Genomic DNA, 14,885 nt, shown 5'->3' with positions numbered 1-14,885 from the left:
AACAGTACCCTTATTAAGCATCTAAAATGCTATTAGAATATGGATACATTACAAAAAAAAAATGTATAGGATTTTTTTATGATTTTATAGTATTTTTGTGATTTCTTTATCGTGGTTTAAGCCCGCCTGATTGACCAATCAGGTTACAGCAAATCTCCTATCCACATTCTAATAAAGGTTTGTCACAGTAAAAGTGTAATATAGGGTTTTTGCAGGCGTTGGTAAGCAGTCATGCTGTTGAGGATGAATCACTGGGATCCTTTAAGACCCGACTTGACAAAGTTTTGAGATCAATCAGCTACTAGGAACCGGACGAGCGTGGACAGGTCGCCTCTCTTTTATACTTTATGAGATGGAAATAGGGAGCTTTGAAAAGGATGTCGGGTTCAATCAGACATTAATAAATTATTTTCAACCCTTGGAAAAGGCAGTATAAGGAAGAGCAGGCAGCTAGCATGGAGCTGGAGAGGACACCTACTTGATAAGCACTTTGGGAGCGAGAGAAAGAGCACAGCCCCTACCCCCTACCCCCCACCCTCCACCCCTCTCTCTCTGGTATCTACTTCATCAGCATGACAAGTATGTTCTGGTGCAGCCAGTGAATAGGAGCTCCGAGTGCATCGCTGGCATTCCAAGATGGGATCAGCAACCCACTCCCTCCCAAATGAACTCATCCCTCCAGCAACACACACACGCTGCTGAGAACGCACAGCTGTGGCCAACAGTTTTGCATCCCCTAGAATTTTGGGATTGACAAATGGAATCAAAGAAACTACACAACGATCTCGCACAAATCTACCGGAAGCCATATGAAGCGGTGTGCAATTCAATATGTTAACGCAGGTTTCATTGGACTTTATCAAGCAATATGAGTTCATTCTATAAGGGGGATGCAAAACTGTCAGCCAGAGGTGAAATCCACTGCAGACAATCTCTTAAAGTGCAGCTGGCAAAATAATTCCACACGCCTCTCCTGTGATGTGGTACCCTTCGTTATATAGGCTGCTGCAGGTCTCCCACGTCCAGTTTTGAAACAAAACACATTCTTACAAACCAGGGTTCATGTGCAAACAAAAAGGTAGCGGATCTTATCAGTAAGGAAGAGGGACAGCGTTTTTGTTTCGAGACCTGATGTACTGTCCCTGATTTACTTCAAGTTCTCATCTGCTTGTGGATCGGGGTGGGGCGTCATGCCTCATTGTTGGTGTTTAATTCTATATTAAACTGACCCAGGAAAGGGTTAAGTTCGAGCCATGATTTAAATGCCCATTCCCAGGTGAGAATGTGGAATAGAATGGAGAAGACTGTGAGCCGTGATTGGTGGTGCATTTAACAAATGATTCCATTTAGTTTGAATGAGGCAGGTGTGTCTATAAGGCTGCAGCTAGCCTGTCGGTTCAGTCTTGTAGAGGCTGGGGCTTAGGAAAGAGCACAAGTGGGTTGCAGCCAAGAGCAACTGTATAGTGTTTCTCAAATATAAGTCCTCAATAGCATCGCTATTTCAACAGGTGTCTGCCTTTTTGCCTGATCATGTCCCCAGCCGCCCCACCCTGGTAGCTAATGAATGTGCAGAAGATGTTAGATTCATGACATTATTTTCTCACCTATAATGACTTGTATTCAAGAATTCCACCTCTGATCCTGTTGCTGTGCGCACACAATACAAAACTCAAGGGCTCCACTGATTCAGCTTCAGGCCTTATCAATGTTAGAGCGCGTTTCCATTTTCCTCTGCATGCTTTGCTTTGCTTCACAAGTCCGAAGGGAAGACGTTCTCGTATTTTTCACAACGTACAAGCAATTTCCAGAGTGCTTTTGCTTGTTCCATTTAGAGCTTCCCATTTAACAGAAATCATGAAGTCCGGGAAAAAAATACAGCCATAGTTACAGTCATCAAATGAGTAGGTCATTACTCATTTCTGTTTTATTTCTACTGAAGCGCCTCAGTTCTGTAGAAATGATATTTCAGTAAATGATAACATGCACCATTTATAGTAACACTGCGTCAGCATAGCCCTAGGAGATAATATAGCACTGAGATCTCATCACAGTGTCTCCTGTACTAGCAGGTCTGAGACCGCATGGTGCTGTACTGTGTAATATAACACTGAGATCTCATCACAGCGTCTCCTGTACTAGCAGGTCCGAGACCGCATGGTGCTGTACTGTGTAATATAGCACTGAGATCTCATCACAGTGTCTCCTGTACTAGCAGGTCTGAGACTGCATGGTGCTGTACTGTGTAATATAACACTGAGATCTCATCACAGCGTCTCCTGTACTAGCAGGTCCGAGACCGCATGGTGCTGTACTGTGTAATATAGCACTGAGATCTCATCACAGCGTCTCCTGCACTAGCAGGTCTGAGACCACGTGTACTGTGTAATATTCATTAGCAGAAGCCATTTCTTATTGTCAACTCATTCTTGTATTACTGTGGGATATACAGCTATGGCCAAGTTTCGAAATCTAACATGAAATACTGTACTACTATTAGGGCTTCCGGTAGACTTCTGCAATGTCATAATGACGTCTCAATCTTAAAATTCTAGGTGATGCAAAACATTTGGCCATAGCTGTAGTCTGGAAATACTAGTGACTGTGTGATTTGAGTCATTTTAATTTGTCAGAAACAGTGTATTTCCGTAAAGAGTCCTTGTGAACTCTGTAGCATGACCCAGAAAGAAGTGCAGAAGTACAGTCTTAATAAATCATTTAGCAGACGCTTTTATCCAAAGTGACTAGCGGAGGAAACTATGCTTCACAACTGCTGCTGAGTCACTTCCAATAAGACCTCGTTTGTTTTACGTGTCATCTGAAGGACGGAGCCCAAGGAGGTTCAGATCCTTGCTCAGGGTCACACACAGCGAGTCAGTGACCGAGCTGGGATTGAACTGGGAACCTCCTGGTAACAACAAGCCCCTTTCTTTAACCACTGGCCCACCAAGCTACAATTACTTTAATGGTATTTTCAAATAAAAGGAATATTTTGTTCTAAATATTAAACTTAAAATCTATGATTCATCATCAGATTGTAAAACTACTCTAAGGGGTGCTACAAGTTTCAGACCTAAAAGTACATTTATACCACAAGTAATGAGGCTTTTGCCGATTGGTTGAAAGGGATGTGGATGAATTATTCAAAAATCAACGCCTCAGAAAGCCGTATGATTATGAGATACATAACAATCTAACTAAGGGTGAATATTTAGCATTAAATGGTCTTCTGGAGGATAAATATACTGTTATTAAGCCAGCAGATGAGGGGGGGGGGGGGCACAAGATATACATAAAAAGGAAATTGTAAGACAACTGACTGACAAAAAAAATAATCAACGAATAAAAGAATGAAAATAAAGAGATGAAGAAATTCTGACATCATTTTTGCATGAGTCCGGCCGTCCGCCACTCCACCAGTCAACGGTACTGTAATCAAACTTTCCATCTCTGATCCCATTGCTGTGCACGCAACCCAATGTTTGAGCACATTTCCATTTCACTTTGCATGCTTTGTTTCGCTTCACTGTGCTTCACAAGTCACAACGGAAGACATCCTCGTATTTTCACAACACACAAGCAATTTCCACAGGGCATTTTGTTCATTCCATTTCGAACTTCCCGGTCACTTTCACGCTGTAATTGCCAGGTGTTCTGAAAGCCGTTGCAGCAAACCTTGTTGAGAGACCCATCTGTTTACACAATACCATCTTATTGGTAATTCATTTGAATTCTCTACTTTGTATCTGCTGTTTTCAGACCAACCACACTCCTGCCAAGTCCCCCGATGATGACTTGAATCTCCTGTACTATATCTTACAATATCTTAATTCACTTACTATATCTTAATTCTTCTTTTTAGTCTTTAACAGGCCAAGAAGGGCATGATTTCAGAGGGTAATGTGCAGTCTGTTTATTGTGCTACAGCACCTCAAAACAGAAACATTGAAAACGTTTGAATTATCGAAGGGCCCTTATCCACCAAACTATAGACCTTGTGCAATTTGCTGTTAACACAGGCTAACTGAGATCTAATGGAATTAGTCGAGGGAGGAGCGCTGTCCTGTATTTAGATCCTCCAGCATGCAAATAAGCTGGCTGGCTGACACACTATTGCAGCTGCTGGATTAGTTAGTAATTCAGATCTCAGAATCTGTAGCCTGTGTTCTGGCAGCTGAAGCTCCTGTGAGTGAAACTCGGTCTGCAGTTTGCTTGCGGTCGACTCGGTCAAGGCTATAATTAACTTCTCATGAGTGAACGCAGACCCCCAGAGTGTGTCAATGTGGGACGCCACACATTCCTCCCGCTGTGCATTGTGGGATAGCTCACAGTCACCCCTCTGATAGCTTTCCCAGAGAGCTTTCTCCTCGATGTGACCTCATAGAACAGGGCATGGGGATTCAGCAATTCAGCAAAGCTAGATTCAAATCAGAAACATCAAGCCTATTTGGCGCCACATTCGTCAGTCAAATGGCTCGTATCTCATTGGTCATTCGATAAACAACACGTCCAATGATGGGCAAGGAAGGGCTGTATATCTTACCTCAATCCATTACGTCCCCAGTGTGTGGCAGAGCTCGCCTTCTCCTCCCCAGCCTCCACCTGCTTCATCTAACGGGGGAGGGCAGCTATCCTGCACCTCTGCCCATGGCTTCCCCACGGTCAGCATCTCCACTTATCTGTGAGCTAACGTATGGGCGAGGTCAAAGGGCGAGGTCAAGATGTAATGAAAATATGCATGATGTAGTATTTGTTGCTTAAGCTTTGATAAATCATTCTATTCTACTGCATGAGTTTTCCTGACTGAATTAACGGTCTGAAGAGAACGCTTTTGTATCAGTCATAGAACTGATTTCAGAAAAAAACTAAAATGCCTTTTTACAGGACACTGAGAAACATTAAAAAAACAAGGCCTCCAGTGGAAACAGTGGTCCTGGAATTTATGAAGTTTCTTTTAGTATTTCTAAAGCCAGCACTGTTCAGTGTTTAATAGCTATGGGTGATGCAAGTGATCTTTCTTAATTGCATTTCAGGAATTGGATACTTTACATGCAAACACTGCAAGTTGCTGTCTAAAGTCGTACAGCATTGCTAAGCAACGCAACACAAAACGCTCTGATTACAGCCTGCTCAGCATTCTAGGTGTGAACGCAAGTCTAGTAGGCTGTTTTAAATGGAAATATATTTACTGTAATCAACGCACTGCTTGTGCCTAGTAATGGCTGTGGAATTTCACACAGTAAAGACAAATACTTGTCAAACTACTTTCTGAAAAACTGAAAGAGCAAACCTGATTAAAATTAGTCCAACCCCGAGCAAATCACAGCCAGGTCATTAAGAAAAAATAAAAAAAAATAAAAAATAAAAGAACAGATGATGTTTAAATAGAAAGACGCAGCGATGAATTTTTTGCTGTTTTATCGCCAGGGAGATGTGGTGTGTTTGTATTACAGAATGTCTCTATAAATCAACCCATGACGCACAGTCAATTAATTTTTGAAGTCATAGTATTTTGCATCTTGTAATTCTTGATATGTATTTTTTGTTAAGAAATAAATAATAACTTACACAAATTACAAGTGTGTACTACATCTGCTAGGTGTTTCCATTATTTTGTCCAGCCCGTAGTGTATTTTACACACAACATATATTTTCCCACACGGGAACTCAGAATGCGAAACCCTTATTGAACTTTACAGCCTAGTTTTTTATTTTTTTATTTTCTCAAGCAAAACAGCTTCCAAGTATTTTGTCCCCTGTGTTTATTTATTTGATTAGATTTTTTCCGCTGTCAATGGAGGTCGTTGCTCTCAGTACATTGATAACAGAGGCCAAGCGTTTTGATGTTGACTGAGAAACATCCTGGGTTGAGGATGTTCGCACCTGGTTACCAGATTTTTTTGTAGGGGTTCGCTGCGTTCCTGTGTGTAGTTCCTATTGGGTTGTGAAACTGACTTTCTCCCTGCACATTCATTCAATCTATCGTTTTATATAGACACATATTTCATTTGAAAACACTTTGCACTACACTCTGTTTGTAGGCTTAGACAGCCCCTTGTCACCTGGAGAGTGAAATTGTCCCCGCCCCTTCAGGGCCGTCTTTCCTGTCAGTAACCAATCAGCCGCTTCTGCTTGAAACGTGTGTTATTGAATGCATTAATACAGTAATTCTATCGAGTGTTTAATAGCTATGGATGCTTCCCCTAATGACTGGTATGCACTGCAGCCAGTAGGATGCTTTGAGCCTGAAGGAAGCCGCTGAGGTGAAATGAGCTAGGAAGTGCAAGTGTCTGGAAAGCAAGGCTAGCAAACTGAGAACAGATGTCAAGTTTTCAAATGAAAATGCAAGCTTGCAAACTTTGAAACTGTGCAGCGCTGGCCAAAAGTTTTGCATCACCCTGTAGAATGAACTTGTTTTGCTTCGAATGAAACCTGCTGAATTATGTTAACATATTGAATTGCATACCGCGATATCGTTATGTACTTTCTTTGATGACATGGTCTTAAATAAAATATTTAAATTAAGCTCACATAGATTTTTTTTTTGATTTCTCAACCCTAAAATTATAGGTGATGCAAAACTTTGCACGGGTTGCAAGAAAGGATTTGGTTAGATGGAACTGTGAGATTTGCATGTCTCCACCCAGGACATGCATAGGGTTTGATCTTATACATCAAATTAGTCTGACATGTCACCTAAGCAAAAGAGTGCTAGCTGCAATGATAATGGAGCCCTAAGAAAAAGAGTGTGTCAACCTGCCACCTCACCTCCAGGGGTCAGCAGGGAGCAGTAGGGGACCTGTAGCTAGCCTACATGCCTGCCCATTTTAAAACGATGTTCTGTGCGTGTGTGCGTTTTCCTTTATGATTGTCATACGTTCTATGCTCAGGATGACACACCTGTACACCGTGGTTTTTCTTCATGCAAGGGTTTTAAACGTTTCAGCAACGATGTTGTTAAAAAAAAACTCTGAAGAATGGGGGGGGGGGGGGCTGAGTGAAGTCTTTACAATCTTAAAATGCTTGTCTGGTTTCTAGCTACTAGGAACCAGACAAGCACTGATCGGCCCTTTCTGATTCGTACAGGATTTGTCTGACTGCGTCTTTAAATGTGTGTGCGTGTTTCTGTGTGATGGGAAAGCCAGCCCATCTTCCAACCCCCCATCGTGTGTTTCTGGGAATCCGCTCTCTGGAATCTCTCCATGTTCTCAGTGCTCCATAGCTGAGAATCTGCTCCCGGGAGAGCTGTGTGCTATAAACAGCCCTGACCAGTGACCTGGGGCTGGACACAGCGAGCCAGAGTGCCGTGGAACTCAGTCGTGAGAGCACAGCGGTCAGCAATGCGGACCAGGTTCCCTTGGCGAATGTGATCTTCAACGGGAATGCATCAGTGGCACCATGATGGTGCTGAACTATCTACAGGGCATGAGCTACCAGATGTGCAATCAAAAGCTACGAATTCAAAACAGCTGCACATTATTATACACAGCAATGGAACATATTGAGAAACTATTCTGAGACAACCAGTGTTACACATTAGATTCCACCATTTCATCCAAACAAATAGAAACAGAAAAGCATGGCAACGCACGAGGTATGCAGGTGTTACTGGGTAGCTCGCTGCGTGGAGCTCTATATAAGGCCCTTGGGTGACCGATCATTTTTAATTGAGGCAACATAAAAGCCAATAGCGATCAGTATTCAGTCATTGGTTGTTCCAACGCTCTGTTCACAATTTTACAGCCAATCAAAATAAAGTGATGGGGAGCGCATTCCTCTCCCAAATGATCTTCTCTGGCAGTGCAATACTATAATGGTTCTGTATGGTAGCATGGGAGTAGGGTTAATGATGTTGGTCTGTCACTGGTAGAAAGTGGTTATGCATGCACTGCAGAGCCTTTTTAAGGGTTATGAATAAGGACTACAGCAGTGTGCGTGTTCCACACCCATTGCGTCTCCACTGCTGGTAATGCTGAGGCGTGCTAAGCGTTCTGCTAGCAACAGCTCTGGAGAAAAGTTTTGCATCCCCCTCTATACAGAACAATTTTGCTTCATAAAGTCGAATGAAACCCGCTGAACCATGCTGAATTGCATACCGCGTTGTAGTTTTGCCGTGTACTTGATGAAAAACTGACAATATCATTTTGCAGTGTCTTTGATTACATGAGGTTAAATAAAAGCTCTACATTATGTTCGTATTTTTGTTGTTGTTGTTATGTCTTCTGTGGCCCCAGGCTGTAGCGCTTCTTCAGGGTGACACACTGTTATGTTATCTCTATACACACACTATTGGCTGAGGGTGCTTTTGTTCTGTGGCCAGCCAGACATCCTGGTGTTTTGAAGTCTGCACAAAAGAAGGAGCACACACCTGTTGTTCAGGTGTGCCCGGTCCTGGAGAACAGCTTGTCACAACACACGAGGAGCTGAACCCCTGAAGTGTCAGGACCAGGAAATCACGAGGCAACTTTATCAGGCACGGCTGCTGGGGATGCTTTCAAGCAATGCTTTCTGGAGCACCAAAATGCACGTTCTGATTTTCTGCAATGGGTATTAAAAAGATTGATACAAGAGTCAGTGGATACCACTGTATTGAGGATTAACTTTCTCATTGACCGAGAACCCTGTTTATTTAGAAAGCAAGAATGCGGAGTTGGGTGAAAAGGGTTTTGCCTCTTAAATCAACACAGGTTTCTTGGTTGACTGGGCTGAGATTAACATTAGAAGGACCGGAGATATACCTAGAAGCCCCGCAGCAATCTTTCTGACGGCTGTATTCAAAACACTGTAAATAGTATACTGAAAGCAGGATGTAATTAGTTTTTTTTATTATTGAGTATGTTACATAAACATCTGAAAAACCGAAGCACAAAACAAGAAAATGTAAATAAATAAACATCTGAACAGACATCGGTTTACGACATACATATTTATAAAACTGAAACGATAGCAATACATTTTAAACTTTTCGACAGCAATCGGTTTATTATCAGATGAGCAAAAGCAACTGAACAACGTAGATGAATAAACTTAGAAGGAAATGCTTTACAGATGCGCACAGCACAAGAAGTTATAAAAAAGTCTAATTTATTTTTTTCGACAAAATGGTATTCCTTTACCTTGAGTCTAAGGCTGTTCACAATCAATAGAGACAATGCGCTTCTCCACGTCGTCTTTCTGCACGGGGCACAGCTGCCCGAAGTTTTATTTTTATTGCACTTGCCAACCTGGCATTGGCGTCTCTTGCGGCTCTCAGCGGGGTTGCCAGCTTCAGCTGTGGGTACACGCTTGGCAGACTCCCTCTGTTCCAAATGCTTCTTGCGAGGTTCCTGTGCTAACTGTAAAATATATTCTCTCCTTGATAAATTCTTCTCCGTGCGTTCTTTGTAAAGTACCCAGGAGTTGATGGCTGCTAGGTCCAATACATTGTAAAACACATGAAAAGGCCACAGTCGGGAGCCAGCTTTCACAGAATACTTCCGTGCCATCTGATCCTAAACATCAGCTACATATTTTGTTGCGTTGTAAAACTCCACGGTCTCTGGTATTTATTTTCACTCGTCCCGATGCTAATTGACCAAAGCAGCGCAGCTGGCAAGCAGGCGCCAGCCTTTGAGAAGGCTGATTGAAAAACAATAGACTGTCAGTCATTCACTCAGGCAGAGAGTAGAGACTAATCTGATTACAGCTAAACACATTGCGGACTGGTAAATAAAAATAATAAAGTAGAATACCGTTCTGTATAATCACAATACAGTTGTTTTCTGTGTGGCCGTCAATGTGACTGCTCCCGGGGCTTTTAGGTATAATGTAATATATCTCCTTTATTTCTGCACGCCCGCGTTTCATGTTTTGTGAGAATATTTAATACATACGGACAGAAAGGTACACAAACGCACAGCCCCATATGTGTTACACGACTGGAGAAAATTACATTTTAAAACCAAAATGACCGCCGCGGGGTTTCTAGTGTTAACTGGTTTCAGTTTGCATGTATTATCTTTTTATTCTGACTCTACCTTTACATCGTTTTTTACAATTGTTTTGAGTGGTTCCTAATAAAAACAAGAGACAGCGTCACTGATCAGCTACTTTGGTTCAAGTTTCCTGTTCTATCACTGGCAATACACTAGCTGTGCACTAGATGGCGCTGGCACTTCCTAATAAAATTACACTGTGACTGATCTAGCCTGCATTGCACATGTCAGTGCTACTCAGCTAAAAGAATATTAGCAATTATTAAAATAAAAAAATTAAAAACATTTGAGTAATTTTAATAATCAGAAAAGGCTAAGGGTACAGGAAAACAAGCAAGAAGCTACTGCAATAAAGCACAGTGAAAGCATGGTAAAGCATACTGCAGGCAAGCATTGGAAATCCCAGAAAGTTACAGTGAAGCACACAAAATACAGCAAACCATAGTAAACTCTGCTAAATACATTGCATCACCACAGGAAAAAGCAGAAGGAAATGACAGTGCAGACTGCCGTGGTAAACTCTTACCACGATGGGCAGGCGGTGTGTTAGGAGACAGGAAAATCCTTACAGGGCAGCTGATCAAAGCAGATCTCAACTCCACTTAACCTCTGACTGACCTGTAATATAGAGCTAGCTGCTCCCACACAGGATCTCTCAACCCCCTGCTCACTGAAGAGGGAACAAACGGATGCACGGACAGCTCCCAGCCTGTCACTGTCTCAACTGTTAGACGTGACACAGAATTGGACGCTGTAAAATACACCCGCAGCAGTGTCTTCATAGCGTGTGTAACAGTCTGCTTTTTGCAGTCCCGTTAACCACGGATCACTTCTACAATGTGCGTTTGATGCTGGCCGTTTTGAAATTCCCAGCTTGCGATTTTGTAATCTTAACAGTAAAGGACCCGTGTTTTAATTACGTAACATTTGAATTTGAAGACACTGAGAAAGTAGAAATGTTTGTCAAAGTTTTTTACTTAGTGCTCCCTGGTTTTGAGGCGGTGTGGCTGTGGTTGCCATTTGCACTATAATGTCATTCCATGCCACAGCACTGTTTTAAGGCGGAACACAAATTGTCTCTTGCCTATATCCCGGATATATGGGATAATGTGAAGTGTCAGCACGCCATTTCTCCAGTCCACCTTAACGCCCAAGTTCCGAGGCACTGGATTCTGAGCTCTCCTTCTCTCCCACACTTTCCTGAGCACAGAGTCACTCCCTCGCCTGTGTGCTCCAGTTGGAGCGTAAAAACCCTACGCCCAATTAAAAAGAGGAGAGGCTTTAATATCTGAAGCATGGTTTTGTTATCATTGAGATATTAGTTGCCCGAGCGGAGCTGTGCGCCGGCAGATTGCATGAGTTTGTAACGAAGCCCAGTTTTTAGCTTCTTAACCACAGTTTGCTTAACCTGAGGACTGGGGAATCAATATTCACAATATTACCAATATACCTCAGATTATACTCAAGCGGAACACAGGCGTGTGTATATAGGACACCCATCGCCTCATCTGTAAATTCAAAACTAGGGCTATCAGTACCATGTAATAATTGATAATCGTGACGCTTATCAACAGCAGAATATTACAGAATTTTGTTATGTGTATGGAAAACTATAAAGCGGTGTGTAATTCAGTATGATAACGTAACATTATTCAGCAGGTTTATGACGCAAAATGTGTTCATTCTATAGGGTGATGCAACACTTTTGGCCAGAGCTGCAGATTCTCTTATCAGGTCTGTCCATTTAACTGCACTAAAATATTATCTTCAGTACGTATTATCATAAAAATAAATACACGGAAATACAAATATTTTGCCATAGCTGTACCTCCTCTGCTGCTTGTGTCCGTCAATACAGTAATATTATGGTTTGATTGCTGTATAAACTAAAAATATGGGCTTGTGGTTTTTCCTACCCCAGGGAGGCTATCTACACAGCTGCTTTCCATACCAAAGTTCACTCTCCGTCTCAGGCCACAAACAAAAAACACATGCCTGTGTAATAACCTGTGCTGACTTGACAAGTATGTCACGTTGTGTCTGGCACCAGCTACAAACCTACCTTTCCTCTTTCAGTGCCAAAGAGCCGCTGCAGGTCTCGGCATGCTCTCCCGTCAGCAAGGAGCAGCACATGTACCTTTCCCAGGGTTTTATTCTGAAACTGAGACGCTATTCCTCTGTCGCTAGGATCAGTCTGTGGGGAGAAGCATGGACTGTGCCTATGTGGGTTTGTATACCCCTATTGAACTAACTAATTGTGTTTCATAAAGTTGAATGAAACCTACTGAATAATGTTAACATATTGAATTACACACCGCTTTGTAATCTTCCATAATACCAGGACCAGAGGACACAGTTGAGAATTAAGCAGAGATAGACTTACGACAGAGGGAAGGAGACTCTTCTTCACACAGAGATTGGTGAGGGGGTGGAATGGGTTACCTAGTCATGTTGCTGAAGGAGACTCTTCTTCACACAGAGATTGGTGAGGGGATGGAATGGGTTACCTAGTCATGTTGCTGAAGGAGACTCTCCTTCACACAGAGAGTGGGGAGGGGATGGAATGGGTTACCTAGTCATGTTGCTGAAGGAGACTCTTCTTCACACAGAGAGTGGTGAAGGGATGGAAAAATAGAATCACTGGGATCCTTTAAGACCTGACGTAAATGTTCTTATGTTCTTATATTTTGGGGGTCACACCGTTAGTAAAAGGTGTTCTCAAGAATTGCCATTTAAAAGATCAGTATTTGTTTAGTCTTACATACAGAAGCACCCACCAACAGAACACCAGCAACTGGCAGATGCAACTTCTATAACAGCCTCAGCTTCAGGGATGACACTGGCAAAGAACAGCAGCACAGAAGCGTGCGTTTACATGTGGCTGGGTTTCTAATATATTGTCTAGATCTTGTCTTGTTTGAGCACTTGTTGAGAACGAGAGAAAATACGCTGTTAGCATTGAGATGCTTGCAACAAGGAGGCTCTTCTTGACCAGACTGACTTTTATTGTTAGCGAACCTCGACTCACTAAACTCTGCAGTGACCGCGTTGCAGGTGAGGAACGCGTTGCCAAGTAGGACTAGAGGTTAGACTTGTTATCAAATGTTGTAAAAGCAAGCACAGTTCTAATTGTATATTTTCTAAAAGTCTTTTGAAATCTTAATAAGCATGTTCATGATTTACTTTAACGTTGGCTGAGTGCAATAATATCCCAACTAAACAAAAAAAAGAATTCCCTTTTATATATCGAAAAAATAATAAGTTAACCGTGTGATCTGTTCATTCTAGTGTCTCAGGAGACAGCACGCTGGTTTCAAAGGGGGGGAAGAGGAGGAGGAGGAGGAGGAGGAGGAGGAGGGGCTAAACAAAATGGAATATCAACCAGGGCTGTTATAAAGTCAAGTGCCCCCAAAAGGTCATTCTTTCAACACAACATTTTGAAATGTTAAACGTTATTCATCTTGCACAAGTACACTGTACAGAGGCTACCCTGGACTCAGAGTGTAGCATTGAGTACGGGTATTGTAGGCAGAACGTGTATAGTGCATGAGTGTAGCAGCTGCAGTGGATTTCTCTTAAGCTTGTTGCAGTGCTTCTACATACAGTAAATACCGCTTTATATTTTGCAAGGCTGAGGAGTCAATAAAATAATTAATCGCTTAAACCATTAAGTGTCACATTTAGGGCCAGGCTACTTTCTTTCTGTTTCATTTTTAAACGGCATCTAGCTGTTATTTAAATTTTCTCTTTAACTATATTGTTATTAAAACCGCAAAAGTTAAGTCTAAATGTATCAAATTAAATCATACAGCTGTTTTTTTTCAAAGAAAAATTGATTTGGGAACTTAATGGGTTAAGAAAAGTATTGGAACATTTTAAGAATGAGTAAACGCGAAAGACGTGTATATTTATGAAGAAACAGCACTACTTTTGTTGTGACATCTGTTTCAAAGCGTATTACCCCAGGGCTACAAACAGTTGAGATCTTCACTCACACTGATGAAGTCATATTACTTTCTAAACTATATGCATGGCATTTCACACAGTGACACCAGAAATCATTCAGTCAGCCTTAAATCCAATATCCATTGTTATATTGCAGCATTTTCCATTTAAGAGTTACTAAGAGTTACAGATTATTGAACTGACACTGAGTAGTTTAATTGGCACAAGCTGTAAGCCATCAAACCACAGCTCTCCGAACTTTTTGTCTACAAGAGTCATACAGATTACTGATTACATTTACCGGATTACTGATTACATTTACCGGATTACTGATTACATTTACCGGATTACTGATTACACTGTGACAACGCTTCAGTAGTTTTCTGCTTGTAAATATGTTGCATGTTTCAAACACATCATCAATATTTTGTATTTTGACTGTGCTGTACCTAAGACCACAGACTGCCCTTGTTTAGTTTGTTTTTTTCGTGTTTTTCAAACCTTTTAAAAACTTGAAATGGGATACCTAAAAAAAAACACATTACGGAGGTCAATGAGTCCTCAGGAATGAAACCATTGTAGGTTATAAGTAATATATTCGCGCGTTTTCCTAGACCTACAATTGTATTTGAAACGGATTACGTTAAGTACTGCGAGTAAGTTACTCAGAGTCTCCCACAGTGCTACTGGACTGTGGAATAACGTCATGTAAGAAATGACCATGCTACACTTGACTTTGCTCCCCCCTCCCACCCCCTTCGGGGGGGGGGGGGGGGGGGGGGCACGTATTCTGTCGTTACCATACCCCCCTCTGCATAGTTTTTCTATGGGAAGTTTGTCAAAGTTGGAATGACAGAAATCCCAGGACGGGCCAGCAGCTGCTGTACAGTCAAAGCACGTGCGCCAGCCGCTGACAGCCCCCAAATTTGTATTTATTTATTTATTTCAGTTGTAATGACGTGTCCGTTC

At 41.9% G+C, this 14,885-nt stretch overlaps 1 protein-coding gene across 1 annotated transcript in view; it reads right to left on the bottom strand.

Moving 5' to 3' along the window:
* LOC131706621 (phospholipid phosphatase 3-like) overlaps positions 1-14,885 on the bottom strand; it is a 31,366-nt gene that overhangs the window by 15,302 nt on the left and 1,179 nt on the right. The gene's annotated exons all lie outside the window — the stretch shown is intronic.

This window comes from Acipenser ruthenus, chromosome 36, assembly GCF_902713425.1.
Source record: "Acipenser ruthenus chromosome 36, fAciRut3.2 maternal haplotype, whole genome shotgun sequence".
Lineage (NCBI taxonomy): Eukaryota > Metazoa > Chordata > Actinopteri > Acipenseriformes > Acipenseridae > Acipenser > Acipenser ruthenus.
Note: the sequence above shows the minus strand (reverse complement) of the source record. Positions and strands in the feature narration are given on the sequence as shown.